General features: G+C 33.6%; 3 pseudogenes; 1 reads left to right on the top strand and 2 right to left on the bottom strand.

Annotated features, from left to right (window-relative positions):
- Positions 1 to 203: 203 nt before the first annotated feature.
- On the top strand, positions 204 to 1,160 carry LOC101709463 (nucleophosmin pseudogene; annotated as a pseudogene).
- Positions 1,161 to 12,397: 11,237 nt separating this feature from the next.
- LOC147822336 (ganglioside-induced differentiation-associated protein 2 pseudogene) lies at positions 12,398 to 13,367 on the bottom strand (annotated as a pseudogene).
- A 162-nt stretch (positions 13,368 to 13,529) lies between these two features.
- On the bottom strand, positions 13,530 to 14,090 carry LOC101709818 (ganglioside-induced differentiation-associated protein 2 pseudogene; annotated as a pseudogene).
- Between the last annotated feature and the right edge of the window lie 1,546 nt (positions 14,091 to 15,636).

Raw genomic sequence — 15,636 nt, 5'->3', positions numbered from 1 at the left:
CAATAGGATAGACACTAAGCAAATTGATATTAGTATAGGAACCAAAGACAATGACAGATTCCAAAAGTAGCTGAAGAGAAGACATCTCAAAAGAAATACAAATGGCCTATAAATATGTGAAAGAAAACGTTCAACATTAGAAACCATGAGCCACAGGGAATCCAAATTAAAATAACACTGAGCCTGGAGTGATTCCTTCCTGCGCGTCTGTTCTCTGGGGGCAGTAGCTGTTTATTTCCGTCCGCGTTCTCTCCCACCTAAGTGCGTGCCACCACTCCATGGAAGATTCGATGGATATGGACATGAGCCCCCTGAGGCCCCAGAACTATCTTTTCTGTTGTGAACTAAAGGCAGACAAAGATTATCACTTTAAGGTGGATAATGATGAAAATGAGCACCAGTTGTCATTAAGAACGGTCAGTTTAGGGGCTGGTGCAAAGGATGAATTGCACATTGTGGAAGCAGAGCCAATGAATTACGAAGGCAGTCCAATTAAAGTAACACTAGCAACTTTGAAAATGTCTGTACAGTCAACGGTTTCCCTTGGGGGCTTTGAAATTACACTACCCTTGGGCTTAAGGTTGAAGTGTGGTTCAGGGCCTGTGCATATTAGTGGACAGCACTTAGTGGCTGTGGAGGAAGATGCAGAATCCGATGATGAGGTGGAAGAGAATGTAAAACTCTTAAGTATATCTGGAAAGCGATCTGCCCCTGGAAGTGGTAGCAAGTTTCCACAGAAAAAAGTAAAACTAGTGGCTGATGAAGATGATGATGATGACAACGACGATGATGAAGATGATGACGACGATGATTTTGATGACTAAGAAGCTGAAGAGAAAGCACCAGTGAAGAAATCGATATGAGATACTCCAGTCAAAAATGCACAAAAATCAAACCAGAATTGAAAAGACTCAAAACCATCAACACCAAGATCAAAAGGTCAAGAATCCTTCAAAAAACAAGAAAAGACTCCTAAAACACCCAAAAGACCTAGTCCTGCAGAAGATATTAAAGCAAAAATGCAAGCAAGTATAGAAAAGGCGCATTGAACAGTCCTGGGCACTACTGATAAATTTAAGCCCAAAGATGGGGAGAAAGGAAAAGGTGAGATAAATAATAGTCCATTCTGAGTATCATCAACAATCCAGACTGAAGTCTTCTATTTTAATCTCAATCATCCCCTTTCTTGATTTGCCACTCAGACCCTCTTCCAAGGAGGAGGCAATCTTTTTCCCAAAGCATCTTTTTTTCTTTACTTTTTTGACTGCTGTGATTCAGTGAACCTTACATAATGCTTTCTGTTGTGCATATGCCTCATCTCTTGCTTTAATTACCTTTGTATTTCTTAGCTGCTCAATAAATATTTGAATGAATCAATCAACAAAACAAAAAAAAAAATAAGAAAACACTGAGAATACAACTTACTTTACAAAGAATGGCCGTGATAAGGAAATCTAATAATAACTAATGCTGGGGAAGCTGCAGAGGAAAAGGAACATTTCAATATTGTTGATGGCAATGTAAACAAATACAATCATTATGGAAGTCAGTAGGGAGAGTCCTCAAATATCTAAAACAAGAAATTCCATTCAACCTAGTTATTCTTCTCCTAAGTATCTTCTCAAAAGAGCTAAAGACATGTTACAGTGATCCATGCATACCCAAGGTTATATCAGCACAACTCATAATAGCTAAATGTCCATCAAGAGATTAATGGATAAAGAAAATGTGGTATTTGTACACAATGAACTACTCTGCTATAACAGGATAAACTAGCATCATTTGTAGGGAAATGGATGCACCTTGAAACCATAATATTCAGTGAAATAATTCTGACACAAAAGCTTAAGTATTTCATGGCTTCTCTTATATGAGAAACCCAGAATATAAATAAAGAGCAAAATAAAAGGTAGATATAAGAAATATGGAGGTAGATCTTTAGCAAATGGGAAGGGTGTCAAGAAATGGGGGGAGGAGGGAAGTGAGGGGGAAGGAGAGGGTAAAAAAGAACTGAGATGTGTTCACGTCCACCAACTCCTCAGAGGAATCTGACCATTATGTACTGCAAATACATACCATTAAAAAATAAAAGTTGAATTAAAAGAGGAAAGATAGATTGCTACAAAAAGATAAAAGTCTGTGTTGAGAGCAGACATTTAATACAAGAGGTAATCTTCACAATTGAATAGTTGGTCATTGCAAGAGAGATAGAAATCCTGTGTCCATCAGGAAATTTAGTAAGTAAATATTGATGTATGAACATTATTTCAAATTTTCTATCTGTAAAAATATAAATAAACTACAGCTAAGACTGCCAACAGGAATAAAATCATTTCTTATATGGATGAATACCTATGCATAAAGTTATTGTTCTATATCACATAAGGTGATGTTCTATAAATATATGAGCCTGGACATTTAGGAACAATTCAGTTTAGCAAAGGTTTAAATTACCAAATGTACCTACTCTGAAGAAGGGGTGGTGCTATGAAAGGGTCAGCCAAGAAACAGAGGTCATTCTGTTTTCCTTCAGCATTGCCCAAGGGAGGTGGACCCTGGCCAGCAGACACAAATTTCTGGTCAGCCTCACAAACTCCACCCAGTAGTGACAACAGAAGTATCTGGCTTGCAAATCTCTACAGCCTCAGGCACTAAGGTCATTCAAGCCACATGCCTTTCCAATTACATTTAATTAAAAGAAGAAATGAAGTCAAAAAGACCAAAAAGGAGATGGAAATTAATGCTGAGGATTTCATTAACATAATTATTTATTATTATTATATTTACTGTTTCTTTTCATAGTGAAGTCCATAATGATTAGTTAGTTATTTTGAGCTGCAAGGGTAGGAATTAAGAGAAAAGCAATAATCTTTTTCAGTAGCTATATGGAACCATGAAAGAAAGAGATGATCAAACACAAATACAAACATGATTCAAGAATGCTAAAGATCCAAGGTAGAGATGATACAATTCAGCAGCTCAGTCAGCAAAGTATATTTCTTTTCTAGAAAACCAATCTTAGTTTTAGTATAAAGTTGCATATAAAGAGGTTAAATAAAAAGGAAGCACATACTAGGAAAAAGGAAAAAGGAGAAGATGATGGGCATGTCATGTTACAGAAATTATATTGGAGGAGAAAAATAAGTGAAATTGAGTAAAGGATATGGAACTAGACTATGTGAAAATGGAAATATCAAGAAAATAAATCCTGATGACATCAACATGATAGAAATAAAAAAGCAAAAAAAGGTGTAACAATAGAATATGATTAAAAATTAGTTTGTTACACACAGTCATTCTTTATCTCACTTTATGTGTTGTTTTCTGCACCTATTAAGAGTTGGTATTTTCTTTTTTATTGAAAACTGGAATACTTTTGTGTCTTAGTCACTTTCTTCCTCACTGACACCCAATTCCTGACACCCGTAACTTAGAAAAAGAGGTTTATTTTAGCTCATGGTTGTAATTCCTGGTTGGCTGCCTCCAAGGAAGAGATGGCCTGGTAGAAGGACTTGGGTAGAAGAAAGCTTCTCAGGTCATGGAAGCCAGAAAGCAGAGACAGGAGAGAGGAGCCAGAGAGGGAAATGCTCCCTTCAGTTACACTGCCACTTCCCCACCTCTTAAGAGCAGGTCCCAAATCCACAGCACGGGCATCATCAATCCACTGATGATGACAGTACTCCCATGATCCAATCACCTTCCAAAAGCCCTGACTCTGAACACATGAGTCCTTTGGGGGATATTCTGTATATAAATCATGTCATTTTATCTCATTTATTTATACATCCCCACCATTTAGAGTACTTCCTGAGTACTCAATAAATAATTTTGAATAAATAATTGCCAGAATTAATATTACATACCTGATATGAGTCTTGGTATGTGCGATATATTGGATGAGAGTTTTACAAAATCAATAATTCTCCATCTGCCTTCACAAAGCATCAGCAAAAGGATTTTGTACATTTAATCACTACGAGATTCTATTCTCTCCTTCAGAGAAAGGGTGTAATATTTCTATTGGGACATTTTTATGAGAAGAAAATTAGACAATCATACACATATACATTGTGTCCAGGATAAGGAAATATTCATTGTAAGTTAGGTATTTTTAAATGGACCTCACATTACTATAATGGGATGTATATATCCATTCATTTAATGACATTATTTTATCAATATATTAACCAAGTATTTTGTAATTTACCAGTTGTGAAAGTCAAACAATCGTACTTACCAAAGATTCATAATCCATCTTTTAGTATTTTTATCAAGGAGCAAATTTTTATGGGATAAATAAATGAATAAATAAATAGAATAGACCTAAGTAATTAAATAAATGAATAGACCTAAGTAATTGTTCATTATGCAGAAAGATGTATTATACATTGGAGAACCAGAAAATTCCTGATACTCTCTGGGGAAATATTATTCATAATACTAATGAGGTTATAAAACCCTCCTGAAGAAATACTAGAGTCTCTTTAATGTATCTCATCATCTATGGACCCTGAGGGTAGAGTCCCATTGGCTTCCCCACGTGTTCACCACCATTATAGGTAAGGAGGGTGACTATTTGGACACCATCCTCTCTCAAGGCTGGTGTACTGGGAAGACTGGTGTTAGCATAGTGAGTGTGAGGAAAAAGCTGTGATGACTGAATACAAATATGTTTAAAGCTTCCTCTGTATCTTTTAACTATATTGGCTTTAAAAGGTAGAGGATCTGAAGCATCACCTAAAACATGTTTAAATTTTATTCTGCCATTTGACTGACTAATCAAAATTGATGTGGCTCAATAATTCTATGCACCTGTATTTCTAAATTCTTCATAAGGTTTCTTTCTGACTGTTACTCAAAGCATGAATAATGATAAAAAGTAATTAATCATTGTTTGCACTATGATTATTGGAAAATCACTCATTTTTGCTAAGATGTGGGGTGCTAGAGATTGAACTCAAGGCTTTATGTACACTAAGCATGTATTCTACCAATAAACTATGCCTTGAACGCCATTCTTTTCTTAAAAACTTTAATTCAATGCTGGAAACCCCAGCATTAAATGAAAAGTTGATTCATATTTCATATACAAAAAATATATTCTATTCATAGATATAAAAGTATCACTTGATTAGAAAACCTGATATTATATAAAAAAATTGAAAATGAATATACACAGCACATAAAAATGATGTAATAAATATGTATTAATCATAAGAAGAAAAAGACTCAATTTCAGTGATGAGAAAGATATGAAGCAAAGTTATTTTTGTATAGTCAATTGTCTTCATGTAGCATTTCTTCACCAACATTTTACCCTTTGGGGGGTTTATTGTTACTCTATTTTCAAACTTCACTTAAAGGAGTCAAGGAAAGCAAAAGCCAATCTATCAGTACAGCACCTTGAACCACATGGAAATAGTTTTTGTAGAAGAAATGCAAATTTTAAAAAATCTGTTATATTTCCATCTCATTTACTTGGCATATATACAGATGGAAAACATTGTGGGCTCACCCAAATATGGAACATAATTCAATTTTTTTTCATGATTTTAAGAACTGTTTTGTCAAGTAAATTATTGAGTGTATTTTTGCCTGAAATTATAATGTCAAAGTATCACCTTTCATAGTATATTAATTTTTGTGCCTTTAACTGAAAAAGTCACCATTCTGGAACAAAAGAAGATATTGTCAAAAATATAATACACATTCAGGAACTATTATCATAAATAGTTGTTAACTGAACAATTATATTAGATGGGTCTGTTTTCTCCCCAATTTGTTTTCTACCCCAATCTATGTTTTCAAAAGGGAAAACAGAAGTATTAATACAATACTTGAAAAATTTTGTAACAAAATCGAAACTTAAAAACACTGAAGGCTCTGAAGACGGGACACATGAACTTATTTTTACAAGTACAACACAAACCAACATACATAGTCAATTACTAATGTAATAATCTATTCATTATAGAAAAATAACTTTTCTCTCAGGATTGTTATAACTGCAAATATCAGAACTGTGGAAGTGAGAGATATATTTGCATGCATTAAAGACTCAGAAGTAGTGAGAAAAGATTCAGGTTTAGTTTACTTTGAGAACTATTACTAGACAAAGTGTAACTTCTTTTTCCACTGTGGTGTGATATACTGAATCACACTTCACCCTTATGAGGTAAGAGGTCAGTTTTTATTCATCAGTTTATTATTACAAAGTCCAAACGGACTATATTAGATGTTTTACCAAATTCACCCTTAAAGATGTGGACTTTGTTACTACAGGCTGGACATAACTTGGTCTCTTGACTTCTGTGGTGAATGTGCTGTATCTACAAGCCCAGAATATTCTCAGCATCATTTTTAAAGCACAAAATGTGCATGTCAAATTAATTTGTGCTATCTTCACTTCACATTGATTAATACAAATTAAGTTTCACACTCATCACTTAGAGCAGTTAATAAGTAGTAGTGAACCATGATTTTGTTCCACCATGGTTCCTTAAACTTCTCTTTCCATATTTCAAATTAAATAAAAGCCTGTGGGCAATTCGTACAAGAATAAAGTGAATCAAAGTTTTTTCACAGCACGTGTCAGATTTTCTTCCATGTTTAAAATGGAGTTTGGAGGCACTGTTACATTTTACAGATAACATTATATCAAAACATGGACTCAGTAGCTAGCTAAAAAACTGCTGTTGTCATAAAGATCTTAAATATTATATGAATTTTCATGATGAAAACCCAGAAATGTATCATTAACTCCTGGATTGTTTTCATTTTATATAACAAAACATATATAGAGTTATATTACAGCAAATTCTTATACCAAACTATGAGGTTTTAAACAACTCCTCTTAAAAGATTATGTTTTTCATTGAATCAGAAGGGAATTAACAAAGGAGGAATTTTGATGAGAGTTTGCATTCCAAATGTTCTCATAGAAACTCTCTCTTGTTTAGGTATTGTAAGATAAATACAAACTGAGATTCCATGAGGACCTACAATAAAGCATATGTTAAATAACAAAGGAGAAATATACTTAACTAATATACCAATGTGATTTTGTATTTTATGATATTGTTCAGAGAATAGGAAGAGAATACAATAATAAAAAATCAAACAATTTTAAAGTTATAAAAATAATTCTAACAAATCTACATTGAAAAAGACTGCAAGCACTCTATCCATTTAATATTTTAAAAAGTACTTAATAATTCATTTTGAATACATTCCCATGTAGATAAGAAGTTTGTATTTAAGAGAAGGTGTTTGGTTTGGAGGGAGTTGGGTAACAGTTTGAAAGCATGCTCTTAACAAAAGTGAACTGCAATACTGTATATAGGCTTGATAAAAATAACTATGTTAATATTGTGGTTTGCATATGGTACTAGGTTTCATGATTGTTCTATTTCTCCATTGGAACACTAAACTCAGTGACTAAGCTGATATCTTTCATTTACTTCTTTGTCTGATTAATTTCTCTTCCCTTCAATATGTTGTAAACTGTCCAAGTTCAGGAATTATCCCCTGTATTCAGTTATAAAACTAGATGCTATGTCCTTTATGCTTTATTATAGACTAAATGTCTTTGTCCCTTCTTGTATTGAAGACCTAGTCACCAATATGACATTATTTGGAGAAAGGATCTTTAGGAGGCATTTAGGTTTAGATTTGGTCATGTGGGTGGTGCCTTCAAGATGGGATTAGAGTCCTTACGAGAATAAAAAGAGATGGTTATTCCTTTTCTCTTCCCCATGCAAGAATACAGGCAAAAGGCAACTCTTTGTAATCTACAAAAATCGTACTCAACAAGGACAAAAATCTATGGTAATCTGAACCTTGAGCTTCTCAGGGACCAGAATGTGAGAAATAAGTTAACTGTTCCCTAAGATATCTGGGCTATGGTATTTTATTATAGTAGCAGGATCTGGCTGGAACATGCTCAATCCTTCCACATAAAAATCAACAATTTAAAAAAACATTATGCTTGTCTATAGAGATGAGATATGAAATATGCCTATTATCATGTGATGTTAATTAAGGTACTATATTCTCCACTTTGCTCCCAAAGAGAGACTTTTCTCTCTCTTTTTATTGAAGAATGTAATAATTTATATACATAAGCTATCTTTAATAAAATAAACTTTTAGAAGAAAACATATACATATATATGTATATATTGTTCCTGAATGTTTTTAGCATTTCATTTTCTTTTCATATTTAAATGTCCATAATATTTCATACATTAGGAGTCCAGCCATTATTATTGATTTATTATGTGGGCACATGTGTATGCATTTATGCTAAGAAACGCTTACAAGTTTGTTAGTCTCTTACCTCTAGATGACCTTGAGATCTGCATAAACTGAAAGTGAAGAATAAACATAATGGTAAACTCTTACATGAAATCATGCACCAACATAAACATACAAAAAGCCCTGCTATAAAACTTTTTAGACATATTGGTCCAAAATATTTAAGAAAATCTCTCTCTAATATTATCTGATCACTAAAGTGTCTAAAGTAGCTACTTTTCTGGCCACACAAGAAAAAAAATAAAATCTTTAAAAATTAGCCTAAGAAAGTTACTTAAAAAACAAATGGTGCCAACAGCAAAACCTAAGGGGACACAGGAATCTGTCTTCTAAAATTTCCATATTAGATTATTGTAAACAGTCATTTTTATACACATGCACATTTTCACATAAACATATACACACAAATTATATATGCCAAGAAACAAAAAGTAATTATCCTAGACAATAAAGAAAGCAGTCAAGAAAACTATCCTTGAAAATCAGATGCTGGACATATCAGATATCTAGTATCTGCTATAATAAGTGTGATAAAAAATAAAAAGGAAATCCATATCTGAAGAATCAAATGAAAATATGAGAACAATGCCTCACCACAAGAGTAGAATAAGTCGAGACAAAATTAATAAAATTGGACCAAAAGATTTAGTTGAAAAGTATGATTTCTGAAATAGAAATTCATTAGAAATCTTAGGCTTTAAAAACATAATAATATGTGGTCTTTATAAATTACCCAATATAAGTATTTTATTATAGTAACACAAAGAGATAAGCATTGATCAACTAAACAATGAAAGTTAAATAAACTACATAAAGCAAATCTAGCATGAATTAAAGAATAAATGGAAAATTCAACAATGATGGTTGAAAGAATCAGGAGCCCAAACTTTAGTAGTGGATAGAAGAACTAGAGGTAAAATTGGTGAGGACATAGATTTAAAATTAATATAAACTGAGAACATGAAATTGGCATGCAAATAATACCTAAAAATGGAGAAAAACTCATTCTTCTCAATTGAAAATATAACAAATATAACTAAAAAGTTAGTTTGAATGAACTTCAAATACTATAACACAAGTTCAGTGGTAGAAATAAAAGGTTTGTTATAAAATGAAATAAAATTAGAAGCAAATTTGAGAATTTTACAAATATCCAGAAATTAAGAAATATAGTCAAATTTCCACTGTTTTAAAAAATAGGTCAAAAGGAAAAATCAGAAATTTTTTGAAGTGTATAATGTTGAATAACAACATGTCAAAATATAAGGAATACATTATTAGTATTTAGAAAGGAATTTATATTTATGAATGCCCAAAACTAAAAATGAAGACACCTAATTAACTTTTCACATTAAGAAATTATAAAAAAATTTCTATACAGAAAACTGAATGCAAAGGAAATGAATGTAATAGCAAAGATTAGAATGTATATAAATTAGAGAATTAAAAAATGAAGAAACTTGGTAGACTCAAATTACTCAAATCAGAAATTAAATAGTATTCATCTTCAATAAGGTTACAGAAGTAGACTATAATTATGAGACTACCATAAGGTACAAATTTCACACATTAAAATGGCTAAAATTAAAAATCAGTCCATAATTGATATTGACAAGAACATGGAGTAATTGAAATCTTCAGTACAGTCTTATATGAATGTTAGACATAGAGTTGATATTATGATTTGGATGTAAAATGCCCCCCCAAAAGCTCATGTATGGAAGCCTTGTTCCTCAGAGCAACAATCTTCAGAGGTAGTACCTTTGAGAAGTGATGGTTTTGTGATATCTGTGCCTCAATGGATTAATTCATTCATATAACTTATTGGCCTAGGGGGAGGTGGTGGTAATTTTAAGAAGTGGATCCTAGTTGGAAGAGGCATGTCCTCCCTAACATAACTGGTCTTACTACAGGCCCAGAAGCAATGGATCCAGGAGACTACGGACTGAACCTTCTGAAACCATGAACCCAAATGAACTTTTCCTCTTTTAAAATGATTTTCTCAGGTATTATGTCATAGTGATGGGAAACTGACTAATACAATTACTACATAATCAATTAATTCTACTGCTAGGTAAAGACTCAACCAAAATGGAAACATGCCAGTACAAAATCTTGCACAAGACAGTTTATAGTGACATCTTTCATTAATGTTGAATAATAGTAACATTAAAACAGTCATCAATTAATAAATGACCAAACAAATTGTGGTATAGCTGTGCAATATTATTGTCCATTATAAAAAGGAATGAGGTACCAATAGACACTACAAAATCTATAAACCTTTAACACATTAGGTAAAATAAGTTAGTCACAACAAACTGTATATTGCATGATCAATTCATATGAAATTTCCAGAGTAAGTAAACACATGGCGGCAGTAAGTATATCAGTGGTGGACTGCAGATGGGGAAGTGAGATGGAGAGTGGGTGCTTGTAGGTATGGAATTTCCTTTTTGGGTGATAAACATGTTTTAAAATTAAATACTGCTGAAAGTTATACAGAAACATAATATAAAAAATATGGGTTTTACACTTCAAAAATGTAAATTTTATGACAATTGAATTTTGTTTATCTAGCTAGAAATCCATCTATTTAGCTAAAAGACTTAGATTTAAGTAAATGAGGGGAAGATAGCTCTAGTCTCATATTCTAAGTAAGAATCTCTTATGATTCAGTCTGTACAACCATAGAATGGACCATTACCTCCTTCATTTCTTGGTCATGTATGAATATCTCAAAATTTTCATTATTAATAACAAACTACATTCAATATTTTTTAACTAATGTATTTGTGAAAAAAACTAACATCAATTAGAAATGAGAAGTCCCAAAAGCAGCTTTTGAATAATAAATATGACTAAAGAACTGAATTATATCAGGGTACAAGATGAAACTATCAGTTCCCAAGTTTCAGCCACCAAGGAGAAAAGGAAGCCAAAAAACAGAGAAGGAAGCAAAAAACCTCATCTACTTGTTCCGACTTTGGCTCATGATTGAACAGTTCCAAAGAACCCTCATGTCTTTAAAGCACCAAGGGTTTGGGTTATGATACAAAAAGATGAACGTCGTCATGGATATCAAAGTAACTTCAGAACAAAAGTAAGTAGATAAGCAAATGAGAAAGGAGTAGGAAGTGAAAAAGTTAATGAAGTTTTCCTAAGTTATGTTCATTTTCAATTACTTTTTACATAGTCCATAGCGGCAGTGATTGCTGTTATTGTCATATGATTTACAGTAAATTTCAGGTCATATTCTTCCACACACTGTTCAATGTGTGTTATGAAAATATATACATTATTGTTTTCCAATCAAGTTAATTAGAATCACCTGTGAATAGATTCTTTCACCACATTCCAAGTTTACTAAAGCAAGAGATCACAGAATTGGTGAGTTGGACTCCAAACATGCCTGTTCACATCTTTGAAACCAGCATGTAAACATTGTATAATATAATGTTAGATATAACATCTCATCACCTTTAACATACTCTGCTCTCGGAAGAAAGTCTTAGATCCTTATACTCAAGGAGAAAGAGTTACACAAAGCTCAGAATACCACAGCTGGAGATCATGGGTACCACTTTAGAATCTGTTAACTCCACTCTCTGACATATTAAATAAGATCTTTTTTATCTCTCTGATTTTTAACCCAGATTGCCTACTCCTTTATCTCAAATCTAATCAGATGAAATATGGCTTAGTTTGAGGGGGTCGGTGGAATCTTATTGACTAAGCAGAGAATATATTTTGTTTTGTTTTTCAGCATCCATTGGTTCTATATGTTTCAAGAAACATTTAAATATACAAAGGGATCATGCAATGTTTAGGAAATGAAGTGAACAGTGTTGGTGACTTGTGTGATGGAGAAGCTAGGGTCCTTCAGGAAACTAAAGATACTCAGAAGTTGCCCCCTGATTTCTATTAACAACATTCTACAAATGAACGTTCCATTTGATGCAAATATACAAATTTAAAATGTACAGTTCAGAATGGCCTACCAGTTTTAGATTGCTTATGTGCCAGAAAATACATAGTCAATAAAAAAATATCAGAGAGGTGGGGACAAAAGGCTGTCTGGATATGTACAGCAAAAATGAACATCACTTCAATAGGCAGTGATTCATGGCTGAAGTGGCATCCTTGGAACCAAGAAGCGCTGGAAGATGGTAGGTCACAAATCTGGTGATGGAGCATAAGATGTATTGTAAGGCCCATTTTCCCTGGCATCATATTCAAGGACAAAAGGAGGAAAGTCGATCTGCTCTGGTGATATGGCAGAAAACAGCTGGTGCAGACTGTCCACGTGGTGAATTTTGTCCTTCAGTCCTGAGACAGAAAAGGTGGTGAAAAACCATGTCAATATCTTTGAATGAAATGTTGGATGAACAAAATAAACAACTTTCAAATTCCTCTTGTACTTGATATCAACAACATCATAGAGTTTCTTCAGGAAGTCAGAGTCCAGATGATTGTATTCGCTGGTCAGTGTGTGAAAATACACTAATACATATTCCTTCAAATCAGTGTGATCCATTACATGGATAAAATGTAAGAGAGCCTTATCCATATCTATCAGTGTGACAGGAATGTTTCTTCCAACTACTACCATCACTGTGAGGCCACAGTTATCCACACCTGTTTGGTATAAAGCTTTCAGAGATGAAATATCAGACAGAGCTTCAGATCTTGCTTGACATAACCACCGATTATAATGTCTTTGATGCTGCTTCTGCAGGGCTGCCTCCGATAATTGTCCCTGAAGGATTAGTTTTCTTTGCTTATCAGTATCTCCTTCCATTTGAGCAAAGGCATGAGAGCCAATGAAAGACAGATCATCTCTCAAGCCTTCATCCTCTTCTTCTTGGTTTCCTCTGGAGTACTGGGTTTTTCGCTTATTCTGAACTGTCATTCAGGCACCACAGGCTCCCCTTCGGCATTTCCAATGTCTGCAGGTAGGTATGACAACAATAGACTCTCCTCCTTTAATGACCTTGGGAAGTATAGAGGTAGCAGCTTTTGGTAAGTTGCCTCTTCAAGCTCAGAGACACCAAATACTACTTTTTCAATGGTATCTCCATGAATCTCTAGGAATCTCCTCCAGTACGGAGTGCCATGTGTGTTGCATCCTCTAAGGGATAACCTTGATTTGCAGAATTGATGGCACAGAATCCAACAGAAGACATTGACTGCCCTCTAAATTACATAAGTCCCTCAAAATTTGACTTCCACACTAGGTTTCATTGTTAAATCCTGGCCTTTAACAATGTTTGTCATGCTAGTCCAGGAAATGAGTACACCATACTTTGCTAGCTGAAGTACATTTCTGTAGCAGCTATACAGGGAACTCTCAGCTGCTGTGAGATAGTGGCTCTTGTACTTTGACCCCACTGTGCAAATGATGAACCGAGCAGCTAGATTAAATCCTTTTGTCAATTTTGCTTCACCTGTTCGGCAACCTTTCAGCTTCTGTAAGTCCTCCTTCAGATCAGGCCCCGCAAGCATGAAGATACTTTCTGACACAGAGTTCTTATCTGTGAGGCTTTCATTGCTGGTATTCACAATGGCTGTACAATTCAATAATGCCACATCACCTTTCCAAAGAACCACTTTTCCATTGATAACTTTATTATAAAGAAAAGGTGATCTAATAATATCTTCCTGAAATGTTTCAGCAGTAGTATCAGAAGAATTTAATTCATCTTCACATGAGTCCCTCCAGCTTAGCAGGGTATCCACATCCACAAACTGGGAAGGTGCACCCAAGGGATCCATGGAATGAGAGTTTCGGTTTGTCTTTTCCCAATTCCTCAGCAATTCAATAATCCCTGAAGACTTTAGAGCACTCAGGCGGTCCCATCCGGGCGGAGGTAGGCCGGGTTAGACTCCTGGTAGAAGGCCGCCAAGAGACCTATCCAGAGGACACTCACCAGGAGCACAGAAGTTAAGACCAGCCAGTCTTGGGAGGCTGGCGTGACCAGCTGTAAAGGCTCCGAGCTGCCAAGCCACAGAGAATATATTTTGAAAGAAAACAAATGTTTATTTGGAATCTATTTTTTGTCAAGAACTTTGCTTAGCTCTGTAAGAAACACATGTATTTCTTATGATATTCCTATAAAAAGATACTACCAGTCCCGTTTTCTGATGAAGACCCATATTCAAGGTTACCTTCCCCATATGCAAGTGTTACAACATGATTTTTAACCACTGACCTTTTTTAATCTAAAATCTATTTCTGTTTTACTCTAATAGTACATTGGCAGACTATTGGCTTATTTCAGTTTTACTTATTTCCAAATCTAAACAAGACAGTACATGGTAAAAGAGACAAAAGTGAAAGGAAAGGAATATAAACACATTGTACAGAGATATTATTAAATTAACTCATAAAATTACACAATGAATAGAATCAACTCAGTATATTTTTCTTTATTATTTGATTGCAAACGCTAGACTTTGACACTCTATGCATTGTATAGAATTAAGACTTGTTGATTATGTAGGTCAATTTTTATAGGCACATACCAAATCTGGAATTTAGAAGGAACAATAAAAGAATTTATAGATTTCTCCAAATGAACTTTCCTTTGACAATTAAATAGTAGCAAAAATCCACATAAAAGTTTCTATTTTCTTTCATACTTGGCAAGAGTAATATCTACATCTTGAAATAATTATTAAGAATGTTTATTTCTTCATAGTTGGCAGGATACTGTTCAATAATATAGTCATTTCTAATAATATTAGCTAGATCTTCTATAATAATGACAAAATATTATTCTCAGAGTTTTCTGACTCCATTGAATCTGTCTTTTGAATTTATTTAAAACAGTCAAGACAGCAAAAGAATGAATAATTTATTTTGGTAAGAAATATGACCATGATTTTACATGAGTTTTGACAGCCTTATCATCTAACAATGAAAAAGTGAAAATAAAAACTAAGATTAAAAATCAAGATTAATACTCATCTTAATTGATATGTTTGACCAATCAATATAATACAGACAACATGGGGTGATTTCATAGTAATGATAACTCCTTTTTGTATATATGAAAGTATATGTGTGTGTAATTTTACATGTAGTACTATATATTTTGTTGTGAATGACTCTTATCTCTCCAACTATAGACTTTAAAAGTTTATTCATTTCTTTGGATTTCCAAAGCAGAGAAAGGAGTTCAAGGGAGATGCAATAAATTAGAAATTGTGTGTTTATGTTTCCTTGAAATAACTGGAAAAAATATTCACTCTCCTTGATTTTATATTTAAATCGTACTTGAAAAAAAAAAAAAGACCGATTGTGTTTAGTCTAAAATAA

Source organism: Heterocephalus glaber, unplaced genomic scaffold (assembly GCF_053883595.1).
Source record: "Heterocephalus glaber isolate CG9 unplaced genomic scaffold, H.glaber_assembly_v1.0 deba00001662, whole genome shotgun sequence".
Lineage (NCBI taxonomy): Eukaryota > Metazoa > Chordata > Mammalia > Rodentia > Bathyergidae > Heterocephalus > Heterocephalus glaber.
The sequence above is the reverse complement of the archived record's forward strand: the minus strand, read 5'-3'. Positions and strand labels throughout refer to the sequence as shown.